Source organism: Amblyraja radiata, chromosome 40 (genome assembly GCF_010909765.2).
Source record: "Amblyraja radiata isolate CabotCenter1 chromosome 40, sAmbRad1.1.pri, whole genome shotgun sequence".
NCBI classification, from domain to species: domain Eukaryota; kingdom Metazoa; phylum Chordata; class Chondrichthyes; order Rajiformes; family Rajidae; genus Amblyraja; species Amblyraja radiata.
Genome location: NC_045995.1, coordinates 15,808,204 through 15,826,638, shown reverse-complemented (window position 1 = coordinate 15,826,638; position 18,435 = coordinate 15,808,204).

The following is an 18,435-nucleotide window of genomic DNA, read 5'->3' as shown; positions in this document are numbered from 1 at the left end:
CCGCGTCGGTTTGGAGCTCCCAGGCTCCCGTTGATAAAGTTGGCGCCGCCTCTCCACACTGCCGCCTCTCCACACGCCGCCTCTCCACACGCCGCCTCTCCGCTCCGCAGACCCGCAGCCCGGAGTTGTTGCTCTCGGCGGTCCAGCTCACCAGAGCTCCAGCGCGTCGCTCCAGCGCGGCGACCCAGGCAAGGGATCGCCCGCTCCGCTCCGCTCCAGCGCTCCAATGCTGTGCCGCCGCCGAGGCGCTGGGCGGTTCCCGCCAGGAAACGGCGCTCCAAGCCCGCAGGTAGGCCACGAGGACGGGTCAACGGGCAGCCCGGAGAAAAGGCTGCCACACCGACCAGGTAGGGACCTAGAAATTAAGTTTACACCTACCCCCGCCACATTAAAAAGACCATATCCCCTACAAACAAAAAACAGGACTCACTAAAAACTATTAAAAAAACGGATTTAAAACGGACGGCTGCTGGCTAGCAGCCGTTCACCGAGATGGCTCCTCCTCCTCCACTAACTAACCCAGCTGGCTGTTTGTTCCATGTATCCACTGCCCTTTGTGTGAAAAGCTTACCCCCTCAGATTACTATTAAATCGTCTCCCCTCACCTTAATGAATGTATGATGTTGTGGGAATTATAGAGACGTGGCTGCAAGAGGATCGGAGCAGGGACCTGAATATTCAAGGTGATACGCTGTACCGGAAAGACAGACAGGTGGTCAGAGGGGTGGGGTAGCTCTGTTGATAAGGAATTAAATTCGGTCTTTAGTGAGGGGTGACATAGGATCAGAAGATGTAGAGTCTTTGTGGGTAGTGCTGAGAAATTGTAAGGGTAAAAATACCCTAATGGGAGTTATTTAAGAGTAGCCAGGATATAGGCTACAAGTTATATCAGGAGACACAATCGGCATGTAAGAAAGAAAATGCTACAGTGGTCATGGAATATTTTATGTGCAGGTAAAATGGGAAAATCAGCTTCAGATACTGAACCCCAAGAAAGTGAATTTGTACATTGCCTCCGCGATGGATTCTTAGAGCACCTTGCAGTGGAGTCTACCAGGGAAAGGCAGTGTTGGATTTAATGTTGTTTAATGAACTGGATTTCATAAGGGGATTCATGGTAAATGAACCAGTCGGAGGGAGCGACCATAATGTGATAATATTTAACCTGCGATTTGACAGCCAGAAGATGAATTTGGATATGTTCGTATTACATCTGTGCAAAGTGGACTACAGAGTCATGAGGGAGGAGGTGGCCAAAGTTGACTAGAAAGGGGTGATCATGGAACAGCAATGGCAGGAATTTCTGGGAATAATCCGGAAGATGCAGGATCTTTTCATTCAAACGATTCAGAAAGATTTGAGGTGGAGAAAGAGGCGCCCGTGGCTGACAATGGAAGTCAAGGACAGTATAAAATAAAAAGAGAAGACGTGTAACATAGCCTCAAAGAACTTCACTGGCTTCCCATTTCCCACCGGATCATCTACAAAATCCTGGTCCTCACCTACAAAGCCCTCAACCACTTGGCCCCCCCATATCTCACTGACCTCCTCTCCCCCTACCAACCCTCACGGTCCCTCAGATCCATTTCAGCTGGTCTCCTCTCCATTGTGAAATCCAACCTCTGCACTTTTGGAGACAGAGCCTTCTCCAGGGCAGCTCCCAGGCTCTGGAACTCCCTCCCACAATTGATCCGAAATTCTGAGTCCCTCACCATCTTCCAGTCCCGCCTCAAGACCCATCTCTTCACCTCGGCATACCCTTAGCCCCACGTCCCCCTCCCCTTTGCATCTCTGTCTTACTGCTCTATTTTGTTTTGTTCTTGACTCACCTTGTAAAGCCACTTTGAATCCTAGAAAAGCGCTATACAAATAAACTGTATTATTATTATTATTATTATTATTATTATTATAGCAAAGATGCGTGGAAAGCCAGAGTATTGTGAAGCTTTTAAATAACAACAGAAGGTAACTAAAAAGGCAACACATGGAGAAAAGGTGAAATACGAAGGGAAGTTAGCCAATAATATAAACCAAGACAGCAAGAATTTCTTCTGTTACACAAAGAGTATGAAAGAGGCAAGCGTGGACGTTGGACCGCTAGAGAATGATGCAGGAGAAGTGATAATGGGGAATAAAGAAATGGCAGAGGAGTTGAATAACTTTTGTGCATCAGTCTTCAGAGTGTAAGACACCAGCAACGTGCCTGAAATTCAACATAGTCAGGGGGTAGGCGTTACAATTGTGGCTATTACTATGGAGAAGGTGCTTGGGAAGCTGAATGGGCTGAAGGTGGATAGGTCACTTGGACCGGATGGACTGCACCCTAGGGTTCTGAAAGAGGTGGCTTTAGAGATTGTGGTGACCATGGACAATGCCGTTCAACTACATAGAGCGGACGGTGAAGTAGAGGTAGCAGGAAAATCAAGAGGCGGTGGAATTGAGGAAATATATAATAACATTGCTCAAGTTATAAGTTCTTAAGGAACTTGTGTTAAGTTGCAAGAGAAGGGTTTGGAGTTGGGGCTTTCAGAAATACATGCCTCCACAAAGAAATAAAGAACAAAGAGCACACACGGGAGAACAGATGGCCTATCACAACATGGAAATGTTGATCTGAATAGGCATATCTTTATTTATTGCTTTGAAGCAATAATCATGCTGTGAGAAGTTGTAGTTGGTTTAGGTTGCTGTTTATAATGGAGGTTGTAAATGGGATCTTTCTCCATGACATTGGCACCATCGTTCTTCCTTTGTGACACATCTCAGAGTTTGGCTGTGTCATTAAGGCGATTTATGGTAGAGAATTATGGCACCAAGGGTAGATACTAGTCTGTGAGATGGTTTGTGCTGTTTAAGTGTATTTATGTTGAGATAAGAGATAAGGCATAGGTGATGGTTGTGTGACCGTTGCAAAAGGATTTCTTATGTTATAGAAGACTGTAACTCTGTTTTGATCTAAGCCAAACGAATGGGGTTTGCATATAGTAATCTTCAAATTGCTGTGTGGAATGCTATTGATAAGAGGTTGTAAAGAGGTCTTACAGTCCTTTCCTCCAGAGATAGAAGGAGGAGGTTGTAATACAGAATGAAATTAGACCCGAGTTTGGGAAGAAGCAATCAAGTGTGACAATTAATGGCCTGTATGTGTCTGTAGTTGGGAATTGTGTGATTAGAACTTTGTCTTTACCACTTTGTAAGAATGAGGCAAAACTCATCTTTAATCTTTGTAATCCATAAGTAACTGTACTTTAACTATGTGGTTGTAAGGAAATTAATTGTGAAGTGTATTGTGTTTAATTACGATTGTAAATATTAGACTTTGTTTAAATCTGAAGTTTTAGAGATAAATTTATTTTCCAAAAGTGAAAATATGTTTTGTGTGTATGTGATGTGTGGTTGCTGTATTATGTATATATTCTGAGAATTAGTTTTATATCTGTGGTTTTGCTTTATTGAAATAAAATGATTTTGAGCAAAGAGGTTGAAGAAACCACAGAAGAGGAGAAGGTTGTAAAGGGGCTGGAAAAGGGGAAATCATGTGACTATACGTGTTGTCAATCAATGGAAAGGATTTCGTTTTCAAGAAGGAACTGCAGATGCTGGAAGATCGAAGGTACACAAAATTGCTGGAGAAACTCAGCGGGTGCAGCAGCATCTATGGAGCGAAGGAAATAGGCGACGTTTCGGGCCGAAACCCTTCTTCAGACTGAGGATTTAGTTGATTGGTTAATGCAAATAAGTTAAATGTATGGTAAACCATAATGATTGGTTAATAGTTTGCCACTCCTTTTGTACCATCATTGTCTTTTACCTATATAATGTGTTACATTTATGCCAAAGTCAGTAGTTCTTTCGACCTGCTCTAGAGTTTCTAACTCTGTGTTGGAAGGTTTAAAGAATTATCCAGCGCTGGCAGAATAAAGAATTGATTTTAGCAGCAATGGTTTGACTCAAGTTTTCTTGAATTAGACTGACAAAAATAACTCATTTTAACAGAACACGCTTCTATTCTAACCAGAACTGGGGCAGCCACATCACGGTACTGTCTAACTTATGTTCTCCCAATCTAGAATCCTTCTTTATAAACTACAAACCCTTTTATTCTCCGATGGAATTTACCTGTTATTCTCGTTGGAGTTTACATTCCCCCCCCCACCAAGCTTGCGTACAGAGGCGCTACGCAACTCGCTGACCAGGTAATGAGGGTAGAGAGTGACTTCCTAGTCTCCATGGTCATTGTCTTGGGGAACTTTAACATGAAAATTGAGGGGGGATCTTGTAGAAACTTACACAATTCTTAAGGGGTTGGACAGGCTAGATGCTGGAAGATTGTTCCCGATGTTAGGGAAGTCCAGAACAAGGCGTCACAGTATAAGGATAAGGGGGAAATCTTTTAGGACCGCGAAGAGGAAAACATTTTTCACACAGAGAGTGGTGAATCTGTGGAATTCTCTGCCACAGGAGGTAGTTGAGGCCACAGTTCATTGGCTATATTTAAGAGGGAGTTAGATGTGGCCCTTGTGGCTAAAGGGATCAGGGGGTATCGAGTAGCAATGTTACAAAATTTTGAGATTTAAAAAATCAAGTCTGTAATTTATCCCATCAGATAAAGCATAAACAGAAGTTTAATTTGACACCTAATTCACTTTCATATCTCAAGTATTTAAAAAGTTATGGCCATTTTCATACTCGGAAATTAGCATCTTGTTCCCTATTGATTTTCTATGGACATAACAAAAAAGCTGTGATCGTGTGCAGTCAAAAGCCCATAACCTTCTTAAAAATTAAGAGAACTGAATGAAATTTTCAGTTATCGTAGATTGAACCATTCTGAAACAAATATAAAATAATCTTACTTGGATGACCTGAAATTAAAGCATATAATTAGTTAGTTACCCAAGTGTAGCTAATTTCAAACTTCAATTACTAGATCTAAACATCTATCCATTTCTTAATAAATGATTAACATTTTTAAATAGCCTAAGTGTCCAAATAATATTCATAAATAATTCACAATAGAGTGGAGAGGAGGCGGAGCAACAAGCTGGAGTAGTCGCACTTTTTCCAAGCTCCCAATCTGTTAACCTTCAACTGTTATTACAGCTCAGCCTAAGTTTTAAAACTACCATAAATATTTAACACCATCGACAGCACTCCTCCACATCGTAAAGATGGCAGGCAGAAGAAAGAAAGAGGAGCAAAATATTGAAGACTCGTCGACCAGCACCATCATGGCTATGCTAGCAGCCTTGTTAACAGAGCACAAGGCATCGCTACTGGTAGAATTTAACGCAGCGTTCACCAAGCTGGAAACGAAGCTGGACAATATCCAGACCACTATTCTAGATCAACAACAGCGTCTTTCGTCATTAGAGACATTTGCCGATACCACCAGCCAAGACATGCGAGCTATGGAGACAATGCTAACCACGGTCATCGAAGAGAACGCCAAGTTTAAGTCTAATCTTATCGACCTGGAAGGCAGGAGTCGCCGAAATAACGTAAGGATAGTCGGCCTCCCCGAGAACATCGAAGGCCCCCAAACAACAGCTTTTTTCTCTCAACTCCTGCTCGAGACACTTGGCGAACGCATACTGGAATCAGCCCCGGAGCTAGACCGAGCCCATCGCACGCTAGCAGCCAAACCAAGCCCTGGTGGGAAACCCAGAGCAGTTGTGGTTTGCTTCCATAGATTCCAGACCCGCGAGTTGGTGGTGCGTGAGGCTCGGAGGCAGAGGGGTAAGCTGAAGTACAAAGATATCCCGATTCACATTTTTGAAGATTACTGTCCCGAGATAGTTGAACAACGTTCTGCATATCGAGACGTCATGAAGGAGCTGTACAACCTGGGTCTCAAACCCTCCCTTCATTATCTGGCCAAGCTGTTCATCATGGCCGGGGAGGGAAAGAGGCGACGGTTAACATCTCCCGAGGACGCTCAGGCTTTCATTTCATCTTACCGTTGATGCAGACCGGGACCCACAGATGACTGACTCTGCTCGGTACGTTTACATCCGAATGGCACAGGGATCCAGTTAATCTACGGTTACATTATGGGTTACATTATAGGCTAACTTTAGCTTGACTGCCCTTAGCAATTAGCCACTGCTAGCGCTCGGCCTTGCTGTTATATCAATGACTATGTCTTACCAACTTTTCCTTTTAATGTTTATGTGTAATCATACTTGAAAGGCTCTTCCCCTGTACATGCTATAAAATAGGGCTAAAGGGACCCACATTGTGGTTCGTGATTTGATCTCTGCCTTCTTGCTTTTAGCAACTGGCCAGCATTTGAATGGTTTGTTTACAATAGTCTTAATAGCGGACTGTCTGGGGCTGATAAGAACTCATTATAGTCAAGGCTGCGTTACACCAATTAGCTCTTACAGCGTTTTTGTTTAACAAAACTTAATTGATGTTCTTCTGCCCTGCGCCTTAATCCAAGAATCCAGTTTGCCACTTGTTAATCTCTCTAATGCTAACTCTTTCTTTATACCTTACCAACTTTAAGTTATACTATGTTATACCAAAGGAAGCTATTCCTGTTTCACTTATACGTTGGCTTACTTATTTAGTATCACTATTTTGTTAATTTTGTTAATTTGTCTTGTATTATTACTATCATCACTACTATTATTACCATTAGTGTTAGCAATGTCATTGGTAGTACAACTACCAAGGCTATTATTTTAACTTTGTATCTATTCATTTAGGTTTACTTCACTTTATTTCTATTTCTATTTCTATTTTCTATTGTCCATTTCTCAAATTATTATTATCATTGTTATCATTATTATAGTTATTTCATTTTATGTTACTTTACTGATATTGAGCGACTTTGCTGCTTTGGGATGTGGAAATATTGGGAGTTAAGATCGGACTACTCCATGCGGATGCGAGGACAACGTACCTTGGTGCAATGGGCACTCAAGGTTCGGTTGGGACATTGGGGACCTCAGGTCCGGGGACTCAGGTTTGAAAGATGGTTAAGTGATATGTGTCCCGACCGTTTGTTGTGTGTATACGTATGTATGTATTTTTTTTTGTTGTTTTGGTTTTTTTCTTTTCCCCTTTTACCACCCACACCCCCACTCTCAGCAGCTGGCTTCGATGCGCACTTTCATTTCAATCTGCAGTATTACAGCGCTCTGCCCACTCGTTTGGATATAGCTAAATATGGCCAACACAAACGACACTCTTAGATTTGTCTCGTGGAACGTGAGGGTAGTGGGGGGTCCTACTAAGACTGATAAGATCTTGGCCCACTTGCAATACCTTAAGGGCGATATATTTTTTATTCAAGAGACACACCTTCGCAACAGAGAGGTAACGCGGCTTAAGAGAGGCTGGATTAGCCACTTATTTCATTCAAAATTTAATTATAGGGCTAGGGGTACTGCTATCCTGATTCGTAAAAACGTTATGTTCGAACCACAGAAAACGGTGGAAGACCCTGCTGGCCGCTTTGTCATGGTCTCTGGCAAACTGCAAGACACACCTGTCATATTGGCCAGTATTTACGGTCCCAACTGGGATGACAGCTCATTTGTAACCAAATTTTTTACATCTCTCCCAAACATTGAAAATTACCACATCATTGTGGGTGGAGATTTTAATCTGGTCCAAGACCCTATACTGGACAGATCTTCGAACAAAGCCTCCACTTTAACTAAATCAGGTAGGACTTTGCATGCTTTTACCAAACAACTTGGGCTCACTGACCCATGGAGACATACATTTCCCACGACTAAATTATTTTCATTTTTTTCCCACGTGCACCGTACCTATACCCGTATAGACTTCTTCCTCTTAGATAACAGACTGCTCTCCAAAATTAAATCCAGCGAGTATCATAGTATCGTGATATCAGATCACGCTGCGACTTCCCTCGATCTTCACTTTCGTAAACGAACTAACCCCTTTAAACAGTGGAGGTTCAACTCCTCATTACTAGCAGAGGCTCACTACAAGCAATTCCTGCACTCCCAAATCACCTTATATTTTGAGCTGAATGACTCGCCGGACATAGCAAGAGGTATACTCTGGGAAGCTTCAAAAGCTTATATTAGGGGCCAACTTATCTCTTTTGTCTCCAACCTGAAAAGAGCCGAGACGTCCGAAATGGCAGACCTGTTTCGAAAAATAAAGGACATTGATGATAAATACGCATCTGACCCAGACCCTAATTTTTATAAAGAAAGCTTTAGGTTACAAATAGACTTTGACCTCATGTCTACCAATAAAGCCAAGTTACGACTGCTTAAATCTAGGCAACACTTTTTTGAATCTGGGGATAAAGCTGGGAAGCTTTTGGCCCATCAGGCCAGAACCGAGGCGACTTCACGGCTAATTCCAGCCATTAGATCCAGCTTAGGGGAGATTCATACCGATCCTCTTAGAATTAATGAAGCATTTGCTAAATTTTACGCTGAGCTATACGCTTCCGATTGTCCTCCCACTGCAGATGACATGTTCCGTAGTATGACGTTTCCCCGAATTGACGATGAAGCCACGAAAGTCTTGAGTGGTCCCATAACTGTCACTGAGGTCCAAGCAGCCATCACATCGCTGCAAAGCGGAAAGTCGCCCGGCCCTGACGGCTTCACTGTAGAATATTACAAAGCTTTCTCTGCTCTCCTCGCACCAGTCCTGAGAGATATGTACAATGAGGCGTTTTTACATCGTCGCCTACCGCCCACCTTGTCGTTGGCTACTATCTCCCTAATTCTTAAAAAGGAGAAAGATCCTCTGCTTTGTAGTAGCTATAGACCAATTTCACTCTTGAATGTGGACCTCAAAATCCTCTCTAAAGTTCTTGCGCTCCGTCTTCAACACGTGATGCCCTTTATTATCTCATTAGATCAAACAGGGTTTATGCCAGGCCGACAGTCCTCCCACAATACTAGGCGTCTCCTTAACATCATCCATTCACCAAGTAGTGAGACCCCGGAGATAGTGGTCTCCCTCGACGCCGAAAAAGCTTTCGACAGGGTCGAGTGGAAGTACCTATACGAGGCGATGGACAGGTTTGGCCTCGGCAATAGTTTCATTCATTGGGTCAGTCTATTACACTCGTCCCCGGTGGCCTCAGTACAAACAAACGACACACTGTCGCCCCACTTCCCCCTTCGGAGAGGTACCAGGCAGGGTTGCCCGTTATCACCACTTCTGTTTGCTGTCGCGATAGAACCCTTGGCGGTTTGGTTACGCTCGGAGAAGGGCTTTAAAGGTATTACACGGTTTGACACAATTCATAAAGTCTCATTGTATGCGGATGACCTGCTCCTGTACATCTCGAATCCAGTCAGCTCTCTCCCTGTGATTATGAATATTTTAGAACGGTTTGGGGTGTACTCTGGTTATAAACTTAACTACCAAAAAAGTGAACTATTACCGATTAACTCATTGGCTAAGCAGCTCCCTCGCTCTTTAACCTCATTCAAATGGGCGGAGGACGGATTTCGCTACCTCGGCGTTTTTATCACAATATCTATATTTGATATGTTCCGCACAAACTTCCTGCCTCTGGTTGAGAAAGCTGAAAGAGACTTTGACCGCTGGTCAGTCTTACCGTTATCCCTCGCGGCCCGGATAAATCTGGTCAAGATGGTCGTCCTACCCAAATTCCTGTACCTTTTCCAGCATGTTCCTATATTTATCACTAAATCTTTTTTTGATAAATTAGAAAGGAGAATATCTAAATTTTTATGGGGTAGCAAACCGGCCAGAATTCGAAAGACGCTACTGCAGTCTCCTAAGAGTGACGGCGGTTTGGCACTTCCTGACTTTAGGCGATACTACTGGGCTGCTAACTTGCAAAAAATCCTGTACTGGATGAATGATGATTGCGACCACCTACCGACCTGGGTACACATGGAAAAGGCGAGTTCACATCTCCCGTTGCGGTCTGTCCTATGCTCTCAACTCCCCCTTTCTATAACATCTGCGGGTGCAGGCCCAATTGCGTCCCTCTCGCTCAAGATATGGAGTCAATTTAGGAAAAACTTTGGTTTACAAGGCCCTTCCATCTTGACCCCACTGCTTAAAAATCACATCTTTAAACCTTCAAGTACAGACTCCGCATTCAAAACCTGGCATAGTAATGGCATCAGTAGTATCAAAAACCTATACAAGGATGGTATTTTTTCGTCTTTTGCGGAGCTTTCGTACAACTATAGCCTCCCAAACTCCCACCTTTTTCGTTTTTTCCAGATTAGGAATTTTGTGAAGAAGATATTCCCCCATTTCCCAAATCGTCCCCCTGAAACCCTGACCGATTCCATCCTAGCTCTAGATCCCAACCGGAAGAAATGTGTCTCTTTTTTGTACAACTTGTTAGGGTCGGTTATATTGAAACCTTATACCTCATTAAAAGCTGCGTGGGAGGGCGAGCTGAATATGAAACTAACAGACCAGCAATGGGACTCTGCCTTGGATTTGATCCATTCTTCCTCCATATGTGCCCGTCATGGCCTAATCCAATGCAAAGTCCTTCACAAAGTCCACTACACAAACGCAAGATTATCTAGAATATACCCCGCTGTTAAAGACACCTTCAACAGATGCAATCAATCCCCTGCGTACCATAGTCATATGTTTTGGTCTTGCCCTAAGCTAGCAACCTTTTGGAGGAGTGCTTTCGATGTGCTAAGCAGAGCCTATGGCCAGACTATTCCTCCAAACCCACTGTCAGCTATTTTTGGTATTCCCCCCAACACCAACCTCTCTGTTGCGTTGAAGCGGGTCCTGGCTTTTACAACCCTGTTAGCCCGGAGACTGATTTTGCTTAACTGGAGACTTACCTGTCCCCCGACACACGCCCGCTGGATCAAGGAGGTGCTCTACAACTTAAAGCTTGAAAAACTTAGGTTCTCTCTCAAAGGCTCTACCAAGACATTCCTAGATACATGGAACCCTTTCCTGGAACTTGTTAACTCTCTTAACTTGTTTCCGGACTCGGAAGAGGACTGAGTGTCCTCTATCACAGCTCTGTCTTATTGCAGCTGCTACCCCTCAAACCCTCCCCCCCCCCCCCTCCCTCACCACAATTTTTAAATTTTTAAAATTTTTTTATTTATTTTGTATTTAATTTCTTTTTTTTTTTTTTTTTTTTTAATTTCCATTTTTTTTTTTTTTTTTTAATTTAAATTTTTTTTTAAAAATCGTATTTGTGTGGATGTGTGCGTATGTGAGTGTTGTTTGTTCCCGGGTGGCGAGGGTGGGTAAGGGTAAGGGTAAGGGTTTTGAGGGTCGTTTACATACTGTTGTACAATTATGTCCTGATTATCACTGTCTGTTATCATTGTATGTATGCAAATTGCTGTTAAATTCAAAATTCAAATAAAAAGATTTAAACTATAAATAATTCACAATAAAACATGATTTTAAAATCTCATTTACATTAATTTATAGGCCAAATGGAAGGAATTTAGTGTTTAATTGCTGTAAATTAAAGTCCATTTTAAATCAGCTTTCTAGTGGGATCCTGTGAATGCGCTGGTTTAGAACGTTCACATTGCGGTAGATTTGTGCCTTCAAATGCCCAGAAAAATACTGCGGGATATAATGGGCCCAAAATGAGCTGCTCGCAATATTAAACTTTGTATAAAGGGATCTTAAGAAGCCCTTTTTAATGTAAAAATATGCAGCCTACCTTCAGTTGTTTGCTCTATGAGACCCTGACAGCTACCGTTGTTCGCGGGTTTAGAGATTGATTTTTAAACTACTGTAACTATTATACGAGGCCTTTAAAACTAATAATAGCTTTTGCGACGGGGTCTTCCAGCGATTTTTCGTTAATAATTAACTAGGCTGAACATCTTCGATTTGAACATCCTAGAGAAAATCGCGTTTTAAACCCGCCCCCCTCTAAACGGCGCCAAAATCGCGCACACCCGCAGCGACAGATTTTCAGCGATGCTTCAGGTAGGCTTTGCAACATACCTATATGGAGAGAAGGCAGGTACAGGATTCTGAGTTGGATGATCAGCCATGATCATATTGAATGGTGGTGCAGGCTCGGAGGGCCGAATGGCCTACTCCTGCACCTATTGTCTATGTTTCTAACCTCAGCCAAGACATTCTAAAATACAGACTTGCCCTACCAGTGAGTCGAGAACACTGTTACACTTCAATCAAGAACGCAAGAACTTCAATCTGTTCCCCGGGCGGGTCTGGGTTTCTCAAATCATTGCATAGTTCACCTTATACCAACCTACAGGCAGAAACTAAAAGCTGCTAAGCCTGTGGACACAACAATGAAAAGTTGTCTGAAGAAGGGTTTCGGCCCGAAACGTCGCCTATTTCCTTCGCTCCATAGATGCTGCTGCACCCGCTGAGTTTCCCCAGCAATTTTGTGTAACAATGAAAAGTTGGACAAGCGAGGACATTGAAAACCTACAATCCAGCTTTGACTGCACGGATTGGAATGTGTTCTGGGAAGCAACCACAAGCCTCAATGACCATACAAACACTGTATCATCATATGTCAGCTTTTGTGCGGACAGTTACATTTCCACTAGGATCCGGACCTGGTTCAACAACAACAAGCCCTGGTTCACTGCAGAACTCAGACAGCTCCGACAGTCTAAAGAGGAGCGGGGATTAGACCTGTACAGGCAGGCCAAGTACAAGTTGAGATGAGGAATCAGAGCTGCCAAGGAAAGGAAAGGAATGTTGAGGAGCAAGTTCTCAGCTAGTGACTCTTCTTCAGTTTGGAAGGGTTTGCAAGGTATCATCAGCTACAGGAGGAAAGCTCCTCGGACAATCGTCAGCTGACCAACGACCTGAGCGAGTTCTACTGCAGGTTCGACAAAGAGAAACGTAACTCTGATACCCCATCCCCACTCCCCAAACAACACTTCACATCTCCTCACAGCATGACTGGACCCTTCCTCACCCACTCCTCCCCAACCACCACTTAATACCCACTTACAGCCTGACTCCAATCTGTAAAGACTGGGCCATTGTCCACTATCTACCCCCTCCTTGCTGCCCAACGTCAGTCTGGCCACTTCTCCATCACTAACAATAGAAATTGAGGAGATGGAGAGGTTGTTAAGAAGAAAGAAAAGCCGGAAATCTCCAGGACCGGACAATGTTTCCCCCTTTTCCCTCTAGCTCTGTGCAAAACAACTGGCACTGGTCTACACAACATTCGCAACCAGTCCCTGCAAACCTGTACAGTCCCTGTCTGCTTCAACGTCTCCACTATTGTCCCTGTACCCCAATATATAAAGATTACTGGTCTTAATGACAAGTGGTCTGTCTAATGCAAAAGAAAAACTAGCGTTTAAGTGAATGAATTGCTGCTTTCAAAACGGAAATCGCTTTTAAAACATGGGGGGTCACAATGAGGCCTGAAATCTAGGACAGGGGTCGGCAACCTACGGCCAACTATTTACTAATCTACTTTCATGTCAAAGTCATATCAACAGAGGTCCCAGCACCAATCTAGCTGTAACCACTGGTCACAGATCTCCCGCCTGGACATCGTTCTCCCCCCGCAAACCTCTGCCTTTTTATCAATGAACCAGTTTTATATCCATACGACTAAAACACTGTAGAACCCGTGCATCTTAATCTCGGATTCCCCTATCACGGGGGACTTTATCAAATGCCGTTTTGATCATCCAAAATCAGGACCCAGTTTCTGCTTTCTCCCCATATCCCTTCATTCTGTAACTCTAAGAAATTTAATCATGGGAGGCTTTTTATAGTGAAAAAAACTGCATGACATCATTTTTACCACATGTCGGCAATTGTTGTTGGCTCAAGAGTAACTCGGGAGCATTCAAAGCCACTAATTAACTAATTTTCATCCAAATCTGAGTAAATCCTTTCCTAAATTATCCTCTACAATACTTTCCCTACTGGTGACATGATGCTCACCAGCCTATCATTCGCTAAATTATCCCTGCACCCTTACTAAAACAGTGGAACACCATTAGCTGGTTCCCATTCTAGGACCTCGCCAGTGGTTCGAGAATGACCTCCCTCAATGTTCGTGCAATCTCCTTTCCTTCGTCACTCAATAACCCGAAATAGATGCCAGCGGATTTTATCCAATACACTTCACGACTCCCCTAACATCAAACTGCGTTGGCAGATTAGAAAGAAGGAATTGTAGATGTCAGACAGGTCAGATGTGGAAATGCAAGAAATAAACTTCCAATGGACCAAACTTCTGCCGATTAAAGTAGGAATTTACCCTCCTTGGATTTGGTACATTCCCAGTGTCTGGCTTTCTTCCCACTCAATTCACGGGAAATGTGTGCAATTTAAATTGTCCAGCCCAGAAAGTAACGATACAGAAACATTGATATATCTTTCCGCCTTCGGGTTAATAACTAACCCGTGACCATCCGCCACCTTAATATTCCCTTCGCAGGTGGTCGTGTTGATGGCCATGATCAGCAGTGAGTTGGGCAATATTTGATCCAAACTATACAACGTACATTTCCACGTATTATTCTAATGGAACATTGTGGCACACCACTAATCACAGGCCTTCATTCAGAGAAGCAACCTTCCACCATTACCCTCTGCTTCCTTCCATGGAGCCAATTTTCTATCCATTCTGATATCTCTTCTTGGATGCCATAAGATCGAACCTTCCAGAGCAGCCTACTGTGCGGCACCTTGTCGAACGCTTTACTAGACAATAGACAACAGACAACAGGTGCAGGGGTAGGCCATTTGGCCCTTCGAGCCAGCACCGCCATTCAATGTGATCATGGCTGATCATCCCTAATCAGTTCCACGTTCCTGACTTCTCCCCATATCCCCTTACTCCGCAATTTTTAAGAGCCCTATCTAGCTCTCTCTTGAAAGCATCCAGAGAATCTGCCTCCACCGCCCTCTGAGGCAGAGAATTCCACAGACTCACCACTCTCGGTGAGAAAAAGTGTTTCCTCGTCTTCGTTCTAAATGGCTTACTCCTTATTCTTAAACTGTGTCTGGCCCCTGGTTCTGGGCTCCCCCAACAGCGGGAACATGTTTCCTGCCTCTAGTGTGTCCAAACCCTTAACAATCTTATACGTTTCAATGAGATGCCCTCTCATCCTTCTACACTACACAGTGTACAAGCCCAGCTGCTCCATTCTCTCAGCATATGACATTCCCGCCATCCCGGGAATTAACCTTGTAAACCTACGCTGGGCTCCCTCAATAGCAAAAATGTCCTTCCTCAAATTAGGGGACCAAAACTGCACACAAAACTCCAGGTGTGGTCTCACTAGGGCTCTGGACAACTGCAGAAGGATCTCTTTGCTCCTATATTCGATTCCTCGTGTTATAAAGTCCGTGTACACAACATCTACAGCTCTGCCTTTATCAACCTTTTTGCTCACGTCTTAAAAAAATCAATCAGATTTATGAGACACGACCTCCGACGTACAAAACCATGCTGACTATCCCTAATTATCCCTTGCCCACCCAAATGCCTGTAAATTCACCAAGGCAAATTCCTTTATGTGATTACTTGGCCAATAAACTTGTTCATTTATTCATTGATATCCTATCCCACAGAATACTCTCCAGCAACTTACCAACTACAGATGTGAACCTTACCGGCCTATAGTTCCCCGCATGTTCCTTGCAGCCCTTCTTGAAAATAGGCACAACATTTGCCACCCAGTCCCAACATGCTTCTTCTGACAGTCCTGGTAGACCCATTGTTTCAGCGTGTTCTTGCCCCACTGAATTAATTTCCACATTCCTGGACTCCATCCTATCTCCCTGGTCCAATCCAAGACATCTCACACCCTCTTCGTCAATGTGTTTCCCACGGGCAAGAGGTAATTTGCTGATTTTAGAAGAGGAAGGTCGAGGATCGATTAACCTGTCTTCATCGACGGTTCGATGGTGGAATCAACATCTTTATGTTCCTAGGTACACATAATTGCTGGGGAAACTCAGCGGGTGCAGCAGCATCTATGGAGCGAAGGAAATAGGCGACGTTTCGGGCCGAAACCCTTCTTCAGACTGATGGGGGGTGGGGAAAGAAAGAAGGAAAAGGGGAGGAGGAGGAGGAGCCCGAGGGCGGGCGGATGGGAGGGTGGGAGGAGACAGCTAGAGGGTTAAGTAAGGGGAGGAGACAGCAAGGGCTAGCCAAATTGGGAGAATTCAATGTTAATTCAATGATCAGCCATGATCATATTGAATGGCGGTGCAGGCTCGAAGGGCCGAATGGCCTACTCCTGCACCTAATTTCTATGTTTCTATGTTAATGCCATAAGGACGCAAGGTCCCCGAGACTAGCTGTCTCCTCCCACCCTCCCATCCGCCCGCCCTCGGGCTCCTCCTCCTCCCCTTTTCCTTCTTTCTTTCCCCACCCCCCATCAGTCTGAAGAAGGGTTTCGGCCCGAAACGTCGCCTATTTCCTTCGCTCCATAGATGCTGCTGCACCCGCTGAGTTTCCCCAGCAATTTTGTGTACCTTCGATATTCCAGCATCTGCAGTTCCCTTTTGAACTCTTTATGTTCCTAGTTGTGAATATTTCTGAAGATCTGTCGTGGACCCAGCAAATTCATGGAATCATAAATAAAGTCAACCGACATGAATTTGTTAGAGTGGAGCAGAAAGGACATCGGTGTGATGACGAATGTTCTCTCGATCTTCTACAGGTCCAAGGTAGAGACCATGTTAAACGGTTGCCACAGGGCCTGGTTCGGTATTTCAAAATCCCAGGAATGTAGGTTATTAAACAACCTGGTGGCCATCGACCTGTCCTATCCATCACCTGAACTATCCACCATCTAATGAATCTACAAGAGGCAGTGTCATGAAATGGCGACCATCAATCATCTGGAACCCTCACCATGGTCTTGTTTCTCTCCAAACTCCGAGAAAGAATATCGGAGTCTGCAAACTGTGCTCACCCCAGTTTCATGAACTGTTTATTTCCATAATAACCGGGCTCTTGACCACCACAAACACCGACTAAACTATGAACTAACTACAAAATGTGTTGTTAGTGCTTGAGGCATCCAGCTTTGGATTTGCCCAAATATTGATGATTATTTTAGCATTGAACTTTTTTTTGTTCTTTGTGTTATCTGTGTGTGTGCGCTGTCTTTACAGATGTGTTCTGCTGCTACAGGAAACAAATATTGTCGAGTTCTCTGTACTTATGACAATTAAACACTCTTGATTCTTGAGATTGGAGTACGTGACATCTTCCCTACAGCCATGGACGTTGAGAAGTCACCAGAAAGAAATGTATCGGGACATTTGTAGGAGCAGAGGTCGACTTTTGTCTCCATGGTCGGAATATCATCTTCAACACGACAAGGGTTTGAGGTAAGAGGAAAGTATTTAAAAAGCGATCTGATGGATGTCTTTATTAACGAATGGTTGGCTGGGCCCCAAATCCATTATTTAAATATAATGAATGGTGCATGTCCATCTGTTTAATTTTCTAATGCATGTCCTCCATGTCAAGATGTCAGATTAAATGATTCAAGATTCCCGAAATGCACTCGTCAATGGAAACGATTAATCTGAACATTGCGATTTCAGGCGACTGCTCATGATTATTGGGATTGCGGGGAGATGCTGTGGATTCTATCATCAGCCCTGTAGATTGCACCCCGGCACTAACTGTCCACTAGACAGAACATAAAGAATGGATATCATCACACATGATGACTGGTGCCCTTTCCATGAGGCACTTTGTGCCCGGACACAAAAGAGTTAACAGTAGATGTTTGATCAATGAGTGTGATTAACGTCAGTCTACACAGAGCCCGGTTGTGTCACCGGAGGTTTCCCAGTTCCCAATATAAACCATTCCTATTGCTGGAATATGAGAGTGTTAGTGAGATCATCCCGTCCGTCACTGACACAGAGCAGCAGCTCCACAGACGGAGAAAACTATTGGGAATCTGTGGACAATAAAGTGGGATGTGGGGTGGGTGTTTAGGAATTCGAGAATATTAGAGAGTGAAGTGAATGTCACCGAGTGTAATCGGGGAACAGTGAGTGCGGTGTTACACAACTGGGTCGGTCTCTGAAAACGGTAGACTGGGATGTTACTGCCATGGAGAAGGGAGTCTTCTATTGGGCCCATGCAATTTTTGATCCTTCGTACAGCTTAAGTGCTCGGATCTACAGTCTACCAGTAACTATTCAGCCTGTCATTTATCCCATGCTCGCCCTTGTTGCTCTTCCAGGTAAGTCCCCGTCCAAATTCCCACGCAACAGCAGGTGAGAAGCGTCAGTGACAGGATCCGGTATAAATGTCTGTAGCTCAGACTATCCATGACCTGACGCTTGAAGACATTTTCGACAGAGTAATGGGTAATGTGTAGATGCTGCCTGCCTGTTTGTGGGGACCAGAGGTTTATCACTATGAAGTTGAAATGATTTGAGTATAGGAGCAGGGAGATTCTACTGCAGTTGTTGTAGAGGGTCTTGGTGAAACCACACCTGGAG